Here is a 14,972-nt window from a genome sequence, read left to right as displayed (position 1 = left end):
CTCGGCCCCTCTTCTGGCTTGCCTCAGAGTGGCCGGTCCTTCCCATGGCTGGGCAGAGAGGGGTGGGCTGCCCTCACCCGTGCCCCTCGCCCAGCATCCCCAGCAAGGAACGCCCTGCGGCTCTCGAGAGGATCCCGACCTTTCCCACCTCACCTCTTTCGGTCCCAAGATTCCTGGGCTCTTGGCAAGGCCACCACATGGGGTGAAGTGTCCCCACATTCTCCTCTCACATTTCCAACCTTCACTAGAACTTCCCCCAGACATCGGAGAAAGCCTCTCTGCCATCAAGGAGAGAGAAGAGACGTGGTCAGAAGATTAGAAAGAATGTCTTGGTTACAGAATATCTTGATTTCAGTGAGGTCTTCATGGGACCACGTTGGCGCAGTGGGTTGAACCCTTGTGCCGGCTGGACTGCTGACCTGAAGGTTGCCAGTTTGAATCCGCAAGATGGGATGAACTCCCGTCTGCCAGCCTCAGCTTGTGGGGACATGAGAGAAACCGGCCTCGGCTATGGAACACTTTCCCATCCAATGACTACTCAACCCAATCCACAACCCTGGCCCTCCCTCCCTCCCTGCCTGCCTACCTGGATTGGGCTTCTGTTCTGCTCCCCTTCAGTCTCTCTCTCTCTCTCTCTGTATCAGAAATAGTAAACACTAACTAGGTAGACTTAATGACAAAAATGCAAGCCAAGCTCTGAAAAGGTTACATGGATGCAGGTCAATATAAGCAGGTGTGCCTGTAGCTCAGCAGGCCTCAGTGTGAGGAGGCCTCAGTGTGAGAAGGCCTCAGTGAGAGAAAGCGTCAGTGAGAGAAGGCCTCAGTGAGAGAAGCCCCAGGTTGGGCACCACAATTTACTCAGGTGTCAATCTACTGTGTGAAGCTCCTGTGTCAGTTTGGTGTCAGAGGAGGAGGCTCTGTTTATCTGCATGAGGAAGAAGCCCAGGAATAGCCTGTTAGACCAGGAAGGAAGGAAGGAAGGGAGGGAGGAAGGGGAAGGCCTGTGAGGGTGGGAGGAAAGGGAAGCCCATGGAAAGGGTCCCAAGGCCATACTCCTGAAGGTGGGAAAGGCTGAGGCCCGCCTCCCTCAGAAGCAGGACAAGAGGAAGTCTGTGTGGAGGGGAGAGGGAGGGGGCAGGGCCCACCCACCCCCAATATTCCCGAGGGGAGAAGGTGGAGGGAAGGCCCCTTCCCCATGAGATATCTCAAACTGAACTGACTCCACTCTCCCACCTCCATCACTAAGATCTGATCTTAAACCAGCCCTGGCTATGGAACACCTTCTCATCCAATGCCTACTAAAGGCCATCCACAAGCCTGGACCCCTCCCTCCCTCCCTCCCTTCCTCCCTCTCTCCTGGGTTGGGCTTCTGTTCTGCTCCCAACTCAGTCTCTCTCTCTCTCTCTCTCCACCCCCCTCCCCATTTCTGCCAGTGTCAGACCGCTTTACCTGGAATCCCACCACTGTGTCCACTTCTGGGCACCACAACGGAAGGGAGATGTTGCCTCTAAGATGGAAAGTGTCCAGAGGAAGATGACTCAAAGGATCCAGGGTCTGGGGAACAAGCCCCATGAGGAGTGGCTGAAAGAGCTGGGCATGTTTAGCCTGAAGAAGAGAAGGCGGAGAGGAGACATGATGAGGGCCAGGGATAATTATGTGAGAGGAACTCACAGGGAGGAGGGAGGGAGGAAGCTTCCTATCTGCTGCCCTGGAGACTAGGACGCAATGGAACGATGGCTTCAAACTACAAGAAAGGAGATTCCATCAGCAAGAGAGTGACATGTGAAAAAGATCTCGGAGTCTGAGTGCACAACAAGCTGAACATGAGGCAACGGTGTGATGCGCCAACAGCAAAAACAGCCATGGGATTTTGGGCTGTATGGAGTATATAGGGTCAGGATCAGCAGTTCTTAAAGGGCGCTCTGTGGCTCTTAAAGGGAGCAAAATGGATCCATGGGTTCAAATTCCGTTGGTTGCTTGAGCATCCCTGTTGCAGGTAAGCTGAGAGTCTCCTGCATGGAGAGGGACTGTGGTGCCGCTGGCTGGGAGTCAGCTGCATTAAAGATCACTACAGACTGGCAACCAAGATCCATTGCCTAGTCAAAGCCATGGTATTCCCTGTAGTCACCTAGGGATGTGAGAGCTGGACCTTAGGGAAGGCTGAGCGAAGGAAGATCGATGCTTTTGAGCTGTGGTGTTGGAGGAAAGTTCTGAGAGTGCCTTGGACTGCGAGAAGATCCAACCAGTCCATCCTCCAGGAAATAAAGCCCGACTGCTCACTGGAGGGAAAGATACTAGAGACAAAGTTGAAGTACTTTGGCCACATCATGAGGAGACAGGAAAGCCTAGAGAAGACAATGATGCTGGGGAAAGTGGAAGGGAAAAGGAAGAGGGGCCGACCAAGGGCAAGATGGATGGATGGCATCCTTGAAGTGACTGGACTGACCTTGAGGGAGCTGGGGGTGGTAACGGCCGACAGGGAGCTCTGGCGTAGGATGGTCCATGAGGTCACGAAGAGTCGGAGACGACTGAACGAATGAACAACAACAACAACTGACCAAAAGGTCATGAATCCTAGAATCCAAGAGTTGGAAGAGACCTCCTGGGCCATCATCCAGTCCAACCCCATTCTGCCAAGAAGCAGGAATATTGCATTCAAATCACCCCTGACAGATGGACATCCAGCCGCTGTTTAAAAGCTTCCAAAGAAGGAGGTCAAAGCCAGCCCGGGTCGGAATGAGCTCCCGACCAAAATTGTGTAGCTTGTTGTTGACCTTTGCAGCCCCCCAAAAAAAATTGCATCTACGCAAGGGCCTAGAAAGATTGGGGGGGGGGTCCTCTCTCTGGGTGACCTCAAAAAGAGGCTGGAGGGCAACCCATGGAGGATGCTGTGTCTGGTGGTGCCGCTTGAAGCAGAATGGGGCTGGACTCCATGACCCAACGGATCAGTGGTTTATCGGCTAAAGAACACACATCTCCTCCTTGCATTGCTTATGTGCTGATGGGCGAATCATCATCAGACTGTGTAGGAATAAACAACCCATGAACCCCCAACAGACTCTTCTGGACTCCCGGGAGGAGCAGACTCCACCACTGAACAGCTCTTCTTCCCATCAGGACAGTCTTTCTCTTGTTTAGGTGAGGCCTGCACAACTTAGCGAGGGTGGAAGACAAGCAGAAGCAGAGTCAAAACACACACCACACCGTTACTAGGCAGGCACGTGAATGCAATCCTCTCACGGCCTCCTCCAGCTACGCAATGGGACAGACTGTCGGCGGTGGCCGGGAGGGCCTTCACGCAGTTGAAACTTGTGCACCAGCTGCGACCATACCTCGTGAAGTCTGACTTGACCATGGTGGTCCACTCCTCTAGTCTGAATTACTGCAATGCACTCTACGTGGGGCTACCCTTGAAGACGGCACAGAAACTACAACTTGTCCAACGTTCGGCAGCCAGATTAATAACTGGGGCTAGTTATAGGGAGCGGTCGACTCCCATGTTTAAGGAGCTCCACTGGCTGCCGGTTATTTTCCGGTCCCAATTCAAGGTACAGGTTATCACCTACAAAGCCCTAAACGGTTTGGGACCCGCCTACCTTTGTGACCGTATCTCTCTCTATGTACCAACCCGGGCCCTTCGATCTTCAAGGGAGGCCCTCCTTTCACCCCTACCCATCTCACAAACTCGTCTTGTGGGCACAAGGGAGAGAGCCTTCTCCTCTGTGGCTCCCCAACTTTGGAACACATTACCTGGACTGCTATCAATATGCGGATGACACCCAACTCCTGTTGCGCTTGGAGCCTGGAGTAACATCAATACCTGACAATTTCACCTTATGCCTGGAGGCTCTGTCGAACTGGCTACGTGCTAGCAGACTGAAGGTTAGATCCTGTGGCATGGCCGCCCGAGAGGTCCGACCCATCCGTTCCCTACCTTTGATGGCGCTGCTCTATCTCCATCGACTACCATTAAGAGCTTGGGTGTCGTTTTGGATTTGCAGCTGACGATGGAGGCTCAGGTCACTGCTGCCAGCAAACAGGCCTTTTTCCATCTACGACAAGCGAGGCAACTGGCACCTTACCTGTCGGATGAGGCTCTGGCAACCGTCATCCATGCCAAGGTCACCGTCATCCATGCTAGGCTAGACTATTGTAACGCCTTGTATGTTGGCCTTCCTATTTCGATGACCCGAAAGCTTCGTATTGTCCAGAATGCTGCAGCCAGGTTACTCACAAAAACGCCCATGAAATAACACCAGTGCTGCGGCATCTACACTGGCTCCCAATTGAGCATCGTGGTTTGTATCAGATGCTGGTCCTGACCTTTAAAACTTTATATGGCCAGGGATGTCCATTGTATCTTAGAGACCTCCGTCTCTCCTTCTCCCATCATCGGAGGTCGCCACGACCATCCCAACGCGATTTGCTCTATCCACCGGGTCCTAGGGAAGTGCCCCACGGAGGGGTTGAGAAGGGCGGGGCAAAAGTGTTGGAAATAAACAAATAAATAACCAGGGCAACGAGGAGACTGAAGTCGTGGTGGTGCGTGGAGCCGAGGTTTGACTTTTAAAATGTTTTAACTGGAGGCACTTTTTTGAAGGAGGAACTCATGATGACCCCAACCAGAATCCTTTCTTCTGTAGGGGCAAAAACGATCAAGATAATCCACAAATGCAAAATCCAAGAGCAGATTGCCCCTTCCCAAGGAGGGCGAGGAAGGACACCACGAAAGTTGAATCTTTAAAACTGCAAAATGCTATTTATTGCGCAATAGCTGAAGCAATAGTGACAAACATGCACATGGAAATGCAATCAAGGGGTTTGTCCAACCTAAAGTTGGTTGCATTGATTATTTATGACTTTCATTAAAACAGTTTGATTGGTACATAGAAATCAATCATCTCATTGGTTCCCAAAGACAAATCACTTCATTGGTCTAAGCTAGCTATGCAGTTGTTCATTAGTTGTTTATGATTTTGATTGACATTATAGCACACGTGCGATCCTAACAATGGCACAGCTATAACATAACTATAGTCCATTGTTCTCTGACCATGACTGTATCTTATCTGTGAGTCTGTTGCAAACATGGCTTCAGAGCGACTGGGAAACTTGGGGGTTCTACCTAGCAAACAGCTAGCTGGTTTTGTCCGGATATGTTGTTACCCTTGAATAGTAACTTCTTCTTTGGAGCACTGATTTCTCAAACAATCAGCATTTTCTGTGAACAAAGGCCTACTGCAGAAATAGGCCAATATGGCAGTAAATCATGACATATGGGCATTGGGGAAATATATGAAAATTCCCTTTTAAAATCATGTCCCCTCCACTTCCAATATCTTCAGCCGCCTTCTTCTGAGGTAAATCTTCTCCTCAATAAATGGACATGAGTCTTGATTATAAAGAACTGGTCAAGGAGATATTTATTTAAGGATTCACTGACTTGCCTTTTTCTCCCTTCCGCTTTCCCCTTCACTCACAAGCTAATTCCTAATTAAAACAGGCCCAATTGACTTTGTAAACACACCGGCTGAAGACTTAGACCCCCAGGTTCAGGGTCTCCACACACCAGAACCCAACTTCCACTCTTGTCCACTGACTAAAAGGAACGCACTCTTTCCAAACGCCTGCCCCGGCCGAGTGGCAGTTAGCTCCGCCCCTTTGGCTTCTCTCACTTGGACACATTCTCACAGCCGGTTCCGTCACTATGGCAACGCCTCAGCTCAGGCGACACATCAGCTGGCCTGCACTTACATCGTAACATTAATCAACATTTATGAAACATACATTATAATTAGCTATATCATTACAGCCTCTAACCAATGGCAGATAGCAAGCTGCATGGCAGACAAGGACGTGGACATACAAGCCGCTCCCATCCTTCTCTCCAGATTCCGTCCCTGTCACGCCATCTTCTCTGTTGTCTTAACCCTTTAGATTGTTGTGCTGTGAACACGCGTCTATTAAGAACTGTCTCATGACACACTGGAGGTGAGTGTCGTGCATTCCTAGCCATCTTTTTCTACACGACAGTCAGGAGGTCACATGAACCCCAAAAACCATTCCGTGGCCGACCCCTCCCCCCCCCCCTGCCGAGGAAGAAGCCCTTCCTTCTCTTCTCACCCTGTGGGTCTCTCCCCAGATGCGTTTTGGCATTCACTTCCCAGAAATCCTCACAACTGGTCAACTGGCTGGGATTTCTGGGAGTTGTAGGCCACAACACCTGGGGAGAGACCCACAGGGCGAGACCCACTGCTCTAAGCTAAACACACCCAGCTCTTTTCAGACATTCCCTACAGCCCGTCTCTGGAGATATTCTGGCTTGTCCATATCCGCCTTGAGTTGTGCTGCCCAGAACGGGAGACAGAGCGATTGCAGGTGAGGTCTGAGCAAAGCAGGAGAAAGGAGGCTGTGGCTTCCTTGGACGTAAACACCACGTCTCCTCTCGGCACAGCCTAGAACCACGCTGGCCTTTGTGGCTGCCAAATCACACTCTGGTTTTTCAAAATAATTTTTATTCAATGCAAGAAAGAAAAGCATGTTTATACAAATTACAATTTGGGGATTTCAAAAAAAGAATCCTTAACAAACATGAAAGACTGAACAACATACAACGACATAATAAGAACAAAAGTAAGAGAACAACGGATCAACACAACTCTTGACGCCTGAGGATTTTCATCTGTATTCATTCACTTTAAATGCTGCTCTATATTTACTCTTCCGTTTCTAAATATAATAAACTCATTCCTAAAACCCACAATAAACAAATGTCCCCTCTTTGTTATAACTCGTGAATTATTAGTGGGTCCCAATCTCGTTTCATAGAATCATAGACTTGGAAGAGACCTCATGGGCCATCATCCAGTGCCACCCCTTTCTGCCAAGAAGCAGGAAAATCGCATTCAAAGCACACCCTAAAGATGGTCATCCAGCCTCTGCTCCAAAGAAGGAGCCTCCATTACACTCTGGGGCAGAGAGTTCCACTGCTGAACAGCTCTCTCAGTCAGGAAGTTCTTCCTCATGTTCAGGTGGAATCTCCTGCCTTGTGGTTTGAAGCCATGGCTCCATTGCGTCCTAGTAAATAAAGTTGCTCTCTCCGTGTTTCCCCAGAAATAAGACACTGTCTTATATTCTTTTTCAAGAAGACACGCTATGGCTAATTTTCAGGGGGTGTCTTATTTGTATGTCCATGGCCAGGACTCAAGGGAAGAGGAGGAGGAGGAAGAGGCGACCCAGGGCTTGGTCCCTCCTTGGATGAGACAGACAACACCTTCCTCCCTTCCTACCTCAGTCTTCCCCCCACTTTTCCCACACACTTTTCCCACCCCCGTCTTCCCCTTTTCTAGTTGCCCCCTTCCTATCCCATTCTGTCTTACTTTTCCGGAGACTCCTTTCCACCTCACTTTCCCACTTTTTCAAACACTCCTTCCCATTCCAACTTTTCCTTGATTCCAGTCCTTCTTTCTCACCCCCTTCCCAAGTCAGTCTTCCCCACTTTTTATTATTCATATAAACACAGCATTTTCCCCAAAATACATACTGTAGTTAAAATTCTATTCTATTATTATTGCATTTATTATTTTACTCTATCACTATTACATTTATTTTATTGTGTTAATATTATGTATTATTTTTCTCTATTTATTATTATTACGTTTATTATTTTACTCTATTTATTGTTCTTATTATTACACAACCTGGGGATCACAACCAGACACAGTGAAGACATCTGCCCTTGCGCTATGCTACACTGCTGCTGAGTATGCATGCCCAGTGTGGAACACATCTCACCACGCTCAAACAGTGGATGTGGCTCTTCATGAGACATGCCGCATTATCACGGGGTGTCTGCGCCCTACACCACTGGAGAAATTACACTGCTTAGCCGGTATCGCACCACCTGACATCTGCCGGGAAGGAGCAGCCAATAGTGAAAGGACCAAGGCAGAGACATCTCCAGCTCATCCCCTGTTTGGGTATCAGCCAGCACGTCAACGACTGAAATCAAGAAATAGTTTTCTACAATCTACAGAGACACTCTCTAGAACACCTCAGCAAGCGAGAGTCCAAAAGTGGCAGGCTCAAACCCAGCACCTCAATCCGTGGGTGATACCAGATGAGAGACTCCCCCCTGGATACACAGAGGACTGGGCGACTTGGAAGGCGCTGAACAGACTGCGCTTGGGCACCATGAGATGCAGAGCCAATCTTAAGAAATGTGGCCACAAAGTGGAATCCACGACATGCGAGTGGGGAGAAGAGCCAACCACTGACCACCTGCTGCAATGCACCCTGAGCCCTGCCACATGATGCACAAGGGAGGACCTTCTTGCGGCAACACCAGAGGCTCTCCAAGGGGCCAGGTACGGGTCAAAGGACATTTAATCAGCTACCAAGTTTGCAAAATTTGTGGTTTTTTAATCTGTTTGTTTGTTTTGTTCTGTAAAAAATTATTTTTATTTATTTATTTCAATTACTTCTACCCCGCCCTTCTCACCCCCGAGGGGGGACTCAGGGCGGCTTACAAAGAAGGCACAATTCGATGCCGATGTCAAATATACACGCATACAAAACAGCAATTAAACAATTAACAGGTTAAAATCATCAGTACATAACACAATCAGTAAACTAATCTCATGCTCAGTGTTCAGAGTTCCACAAATCCATTCTGTTCCGTCCATTCCTGTCCATCATCCAGGTCCTTCCTCTAGCTGCCAGAACGTCCCAATGCCTCCTGGTCCCACATCCAAGTTTTCAATTCTTTTCTAAATGACAAGAGGGAAGTCGCCGATCTAATCTCCCCGGGGAGTGAATTAATGTAATACAATGTTCTGGTGGCAGATGACACGATAAATGAAGATTATTAATTTATTATTTTACCCTATTTATTATTAATAATACATTTAATATTTCACCCTATTTATTATTATTGGAAGGATACGTAAGCACATTTACAATGAAGAAGGTTAAAAGGATTTAATCAGAGTTCGCCAGTCTTATCTCAAATTACCGTTTTATGCAAATATTCAGAAATATTTTTAACCTATAGATGTCTCAATTATTGTAATTTTATTGGTATCTATTTTTATTTGTATTCTTGAAATTGACCAGGAGCTGCTCCATTTCCCACCCTCAGCTTATACTCAAGTCAATACGTTTTCCCAGCTTTTGTGCTAAATTAGGTGCCTCGTCTTATATTCGGTCAGCTTATACTCAAGTATATAGGACATGTAGCTACTCCCCTGTGTGGGTTCTTTGATGGTAACGCAGACTTCCACTCTGACTGAAGCTCTTTCCACATTCCATGCATTTATGTGGCTTCTCCCCTGTGTGGATCCTTTGATGGATACTCAGATTCCCACTCTGACTGAAGCTCTTTCCACATTCCATGCATTTATGTGGCTTCTCCCCTGTGTGGATCCTTTGATGGGAATGTAGATTTCCAATCTGACTGAAGCTCTTTCCACATTCTATGCATTTATGTGGTTTTCCCCCTGTGTGGATCCTTTGATGAATATGCAGATTTACACTGTGACTGAAGCTCTTTCCACATTCCATGCATTTATGTGGTTTCTCCCCTGTGTGGGTTCTTTGATGGATACTCAGATTCCCATTCCGACTGAAGCTCTTTCCACATTCCATGCATTTATGTGGCTTCTCCCCTGTGTGGATCCTTTGATGGGTACGTAGATTTTCACTCTGACTGAAGCTCTTTCCACACTCCATGCATTTATGTGGTTTCTCCCCTGTGTGGGTTCTTTGATGGATACTCAGATGTCCACTCCAACTGAAGCTCTTTCCACATTCCATGCATTTATGTGGTTTCTCCCCTGTGTGGGTTCTTTGATGGATACTCAGATCTCCACTCTGACTGAAGCTCTTTCCACATTCCATGCATTTATGTGGCTTCTCCCCTGTGTGGGTTCTTTGATGGATACTCAGGTGTCCACTCTGACTGAAGCTCTTTCCACATTCCATGCATTTATGTGGCTTCTCCCCTGTGTGGATCCTTTGATGGGTATGTAGATTTTCACTCTGACTGAAGCTCTTTCCACATTCCATGCATTTATGTGGCTTCTCCCCTGTATGGGTCCTTCGATGGGTATGCAGATGTGAACTCCGACTGAAGCTCTTTCCACATTCCATGCATTTGTACGGCTTCTCTCCTGTGTGAGTTTGTTGATGTCTAGTAAGAGAACTTCTCATAGTGAAACATTTCCCACATTCCATACAGTTATGTCGCTTCTCCCCTGTGTGTGATTTTGACAAGGAATTGAGATTTTCCATTCTTTTAAATTTATGATTCAAATATTATGCCAGAAGGTCACAGGTATGTTCTCCTGATTTCCTCTTCTCAGTCTTTGTATTGCTCTAGTCCATTTGAATAAATAAATTACCAAGCCCCACTGTTTACAGCACAATCCTCCCTTTCCTCCTTGAATACACAGCTATGGAGCTTGAAATATAACTTCTCCAACTTATTTCTTGTGAGTGCCGTGTAATTTCATTCCTGACCTAAGCCAAAAGGAAGTGTTCTTCTCAAGGTTCATTCAGAGGTTACCTGCCAGAGAAATGAGAGGAAAATCGTATCAGAAGCAGAGCACACAAATATCTCATTGAGCAATAAGGACAATAGCTTGGTGCTGTAGCCAATGCCGGAGAAGAAGGGAGAAAGAGCGGTCCTATTGAGGAGAGCCTTGGCCTGCTGAGAAGAACTTTAACACTTGCCCAACAAAGAGCAAGCCCTGCAAAGAGGGGAGAGTGGACCACGATTTTCTGCATGAGATTGTGTTTATATTGCAACCCAATCTTTGTAAAGGAAGAGCTCTATAAATATGGAGAGCACAGAAAGGACTGAGATTGCAAAGCGTTTCCTGCCTGGATCCCGCTTCCTCACATCCCAACTCAGACACCTGAGTGACCACCTCTATGGGAAGACCATCCCAAGTGGTCAGTCTTGGGAGGAAAATACTTCATTTCTTCCAACTGAAGCACATTTTTTCCTGACCCTCTCTTTCCCTGCAGTGCGATCCCTGCCCCACGTTTCTAAAGCGAGGAACCTGGAGACATGGAGAGCACATTCGGCCACAAAGTTCCTTGACATATTGCACTCTTACAAAACCTAAACCACAAAGGTGTGAAACATCAGGCAGAACAAATGCAAAGGAAACAAACAAAGCAAACTTCTTCACCAAGACCCCAAAAATGGAGATAGGGATGCAGAAGCACAGGGTGGAAGGCACTCAGCCTAGTAGCAGGACACGAGAGAAGGGGGTAGAGGGAGGATGGATGGATGGATGGACCCCCAGTGCTAAAGATGACGTTTGTGCGATGGCTCAAGGGGTAGGAGGGAAGACATCACGTTCACCGCATCCACTACAGGCCCCTCTTTGGCCCCCGGAGCCCTTTTGTAGGGGTTTCATTGAGGATCACCTACCAGGTGAGCCGAGGCTGTCTCCTGGGTAGTGCCAGGCTTGTTTCCTAATCAGGACATTGTATACCAGGTGCCACCAGGTAAATGGTCCCCCAATTCACCAGAGAGTTTATTGATCACACTCACAAGTACCATGGCTTTCTCCTCACAGTAAATGCAGATTGCGGGGCCCACTTTGCCTCCTAGTTTTGGGGAGGGCTCCTCAGTCTCCTGGGAGTACGGCCAGCTCTGAGTCCCGCTTCTTGCCCTCCAACGTATTGTCCCAACTGAGAGCGTCCAGCAGGGGATCCATTAACGTTTGCATGACTGCTTTAATGGCCAGCAAGGTGACGGGTTGGGCCTGCTTACCTTTCCTGGGATGGCTCAGAACAGGCTTCTAATTGGCTTCAACTGTTTATTTTAAATAGTGTCAATGTTTAATTTTAATGTGTGCGTTTTTTGGCTTTAAATGATATCCTGTGTTGCTTTTATTGTTAGCAGGAAGCAGGACAGATGATGATGATGATGATGATGATGATGATGATGATGAGATAACTCTGTAAATTGCAAGGCTGGGCCTTTGCCTTCTGAACCCCTTTGGCCTTTGCCGACCCTTGCGACCATCCCCTTTGACCCCTGGCACGGCCAGATTGGGCACGGAAAAAAAGCAGGGCAAAGGGACGGGCAGAAGGCACGCAGGGGGACAAGGAGGGGCAAAGGGGGATTTGAACCCTCTGCCATCTGAAGAGTTGCCTACAGTTTTTTAAAAAACAAGGCCCCCTTCTGTGGTCAAAGCAACACTTTGTCACTACTTTATTTCCCAGATCGCCAGACTAGGCCACAGCAACGTGTGGCAGGGGACGGCTAGTCTATATAAATACGAATGTAATGTTTGTGGGTTTAACATAACTCAAAAACCACTGCACCAATTGCCGCCAAATTTGGCCACAAGACACCTACTAACCCAAGGAGTGACCATCACTCAAAAAACCCCTGATTTTGTCATTTGAGAGTTTTAGTTTCTGGGATTTATAGTTTACTTATAATCAAAGAGCATTCTGAACTCCACCAATGATATAATTGAACCAAACTTGGCACACAGAACTCCCATGACCAACAGCAAATACCCGAAGGGTTTGGTGGGCATTGGCCTTGCATTTGAGAGTTGTAGTTCACCTACTTCCAGAGAGCACTGTGGACTCAAACAATGATGGATCTGGACAAACTTGGTGTGAAAACTCAATACGCCCAAATTTGAACACTGGTGGAGTTGGGAGTTGTAGTTACTGGAATTTATAGTTCACCTACAGTGAAAGAGCATTCTGAACCCTACGAACAACAGCCTTGGGGCAAAGTTCCCACACAGAACCCCCATACCCAAGGCCATCCAGTCCAACTCCCTTCTTCACCAGGGCAAGAAAAACGTAATCAAAGCCCTCCTGACAAAGAGCCATCCAGCCATAGATATAGATAGATCTATATGATTCACGCACAGGGAGATATAGTATCATAGATTGGAAAGGGACCCCTAAAGAAGGACAATTCTATGTTGCATGTTCCAGAGTGGGCAAAGCAGACAATCTCCACATCAACACTGACAAAGAAACAGCAAGAAATACTGTTTATCCACAAGCAGAAAGAAATTGCATATATTTGAAACCTATACTTTCTAATTTATTTTCCAGATCTCCAGACTGGGCCACAGCAACGCCTGGCAGGGGACGGCTAGTGATTTGTCATATTCTGGATCAGAGAGAAAAGAGGAAGGAAAGGAGGAAGGGATTTCAGCGTGGCCTTGAATCGAAGAGAAGTCAGCACAGCTCACTGATTTATCTAATACCCATGCCAACATAAAGGCAGATCAGATAGCACACCAACTCTTGAAGAACGGGAAACCCAACCTTGCCACCAAAGTAGGAAAGAAACCAATAGCCAGACAACCAGAGATTGAGAACAACAACCTCCATGAACCCTTTACATCTACTGAATTGGACATGGCTCTCAACAAATGTAAGAATGGCCAACCAGCTGGCCTGGATGATCTACGGATGGAACAAATCAAGAACTTTGGCCCAAAAGCAAGGCGCTGGCTGCTGGAGCTGATGAACAACTGCACTGCATCCTGTCAGATCCCCAAAATCTGGAGGAAAGCAAGACTCATCGCCATCTTGAAGCCAGGCAAAGACCGCAATGACCCAAAAAGCTACAGACCAATCTCCCTGTTGTGCCACCTCTACAAAGTTCTGGAGAGACTTATTTTGCATAGAATTATGGAAAAACTAGACCCATGTCTGATCCCACAGCAAGCTGGCTTCAGAAAAGGCAAAAGCTGCACATCGCAAGTGCTGAACCTGACTCAGCCCATAGAAGATGGCTTTGAAAGGCAGCAGATCACAGGAGCTGTCTTCATAGACCTGTCAGCAGCCTATGATACTGTGAACCACCGCCTTCTCCTGAGGAAAATGTATAATATCACAAAGGACGACCACCTCACCCGCCTCATAGGAAACCTGCTACAAAACAGGAGCTTCTTTGTTGAGTTCCAGGGCCAGAGAAGCAGATGGCGGAAACAGAAGAATGGCCTGCCTCAGGGGAGCGTGCTTGCTCCATCCATGTTCAACATCTACACAAATGACCAGCCACTGCCAGAAGGGACAGAGAGCTTCATCTATGCTGATGATCGTGCCATCACTGCTCAAGCAAGGAGCTTTGAGATGGTTGAACAGAAGCTCTCCGAAGCTCTAGGTGCCCTTACCGCCTACTACAGGGAAAACCAGCTGATCCCTAATCCATCTAAAACACAGACATGTGCTTTCCATCTCAAGAACAGACAAGCATCCCGAGCTCTGAGGATTATTACCTGGGAAGGAATCCCACTGGAGCATTGCAGCGCACCCAAATACCTGGGAGTCACTCTGGACCGTGCTCTGACCTACAAGAAGCACTGCCTGAACATCAAGCAAAATGTGGTCGCTAGAAACAACATCATACGAAAGCTGACTGGCACAACCTGGGGATCACAGCCAGACACAGTGAAGACATTGGCCCTTGCACTATGCTACTCTGCTCTCGAGTACGAATGCCTAGAATGGAACACATCTCACCACACTAAATCCGTGGATGTGGCTCTTAATGAGACATGCCGCATTATTACGGGGTGTCTGCGCCCCACACCACTGGAGAAATTACACTGCTTAGCCGGTATTGCACCACCTGACATCTGCCGGGAAGTAGCAGCCAATAGTGAAAGGACCAAGGCAGAGACATCTCCAGCTCATCCCGTTAGGGTATCAGCCAGCACGTCAATGACTTAAATCAAGACATAGTTTTCTAAGATCTACAAAGACACTCGCTGGAACACCCCAGCAAGCAAGAGTCCAAAAGTGGCAGGCTCAAACCCAGAACCTCAATCCATGGCTGATACCAGATGAGAGACTCCTCCCTGGGCACTCAGAAGACTGGGCGACTTGGAAGGCGCTGAACAGACTGCGCTCTGGCACCACGCGATGTAGAGCCAACCTTCAGAAATGGGGCCACAAAGTGGAATCCACGACAT

At 47.8% G+C, this 14,972-nt stretch overlaps 3 protein-coding genes across 4 annotated transcripts in view; 1 reads left to right on the top strand and 2 right to left on the bottom strand.

The window, feature by feature from the left end:
• LOC132766262 (zinc finger protein 135-like) overlaps nt 1-14,972 on the top strand; it is a 457,616-nt gene that overhangs the window by 244,307 nt on the left and 198,337 nt on the right. The window lies entirely within an intron of this gene.
• The window catches only part of LOC132772090 (zinc finger protein 420-like), a 136,111-nt gene that overhangs the window by 18,156 nt on the left and 102,983 nt on the right, over nt 1-14,972 (bottom strand). The gene's annotated exons all lie outside the window — the stretch shown is intronic.
• The window catches only part of LOC132766369 (zinc finger protein ZFP2-like), a 252,056-nt gene that overhangs the window by 138,470 nt on the left and 98,614 nt on the right, over nt 1-14,972 (bottom strand). The gene's annotated exons all lie outside the window — the stretch shown is intronic.

This window comes from Anolis sagrei, chromosome 2 (assembly GCF_037176765.1).
Source record: "Anolis sagrei isolate rAnoSag1 chromosome 2, rAnoSag1.mat, whole genome shotgun sequence".
Taxonomy (NCBI): Eukaryota; Metazoa; Chordata; class Lepidosauria; order Squamata; family Dactyloidae; genus Anolis; species Anolis sagrei.
This window is presented reverse-complemented; position numbering and strand designations above follow the sequence as displayed.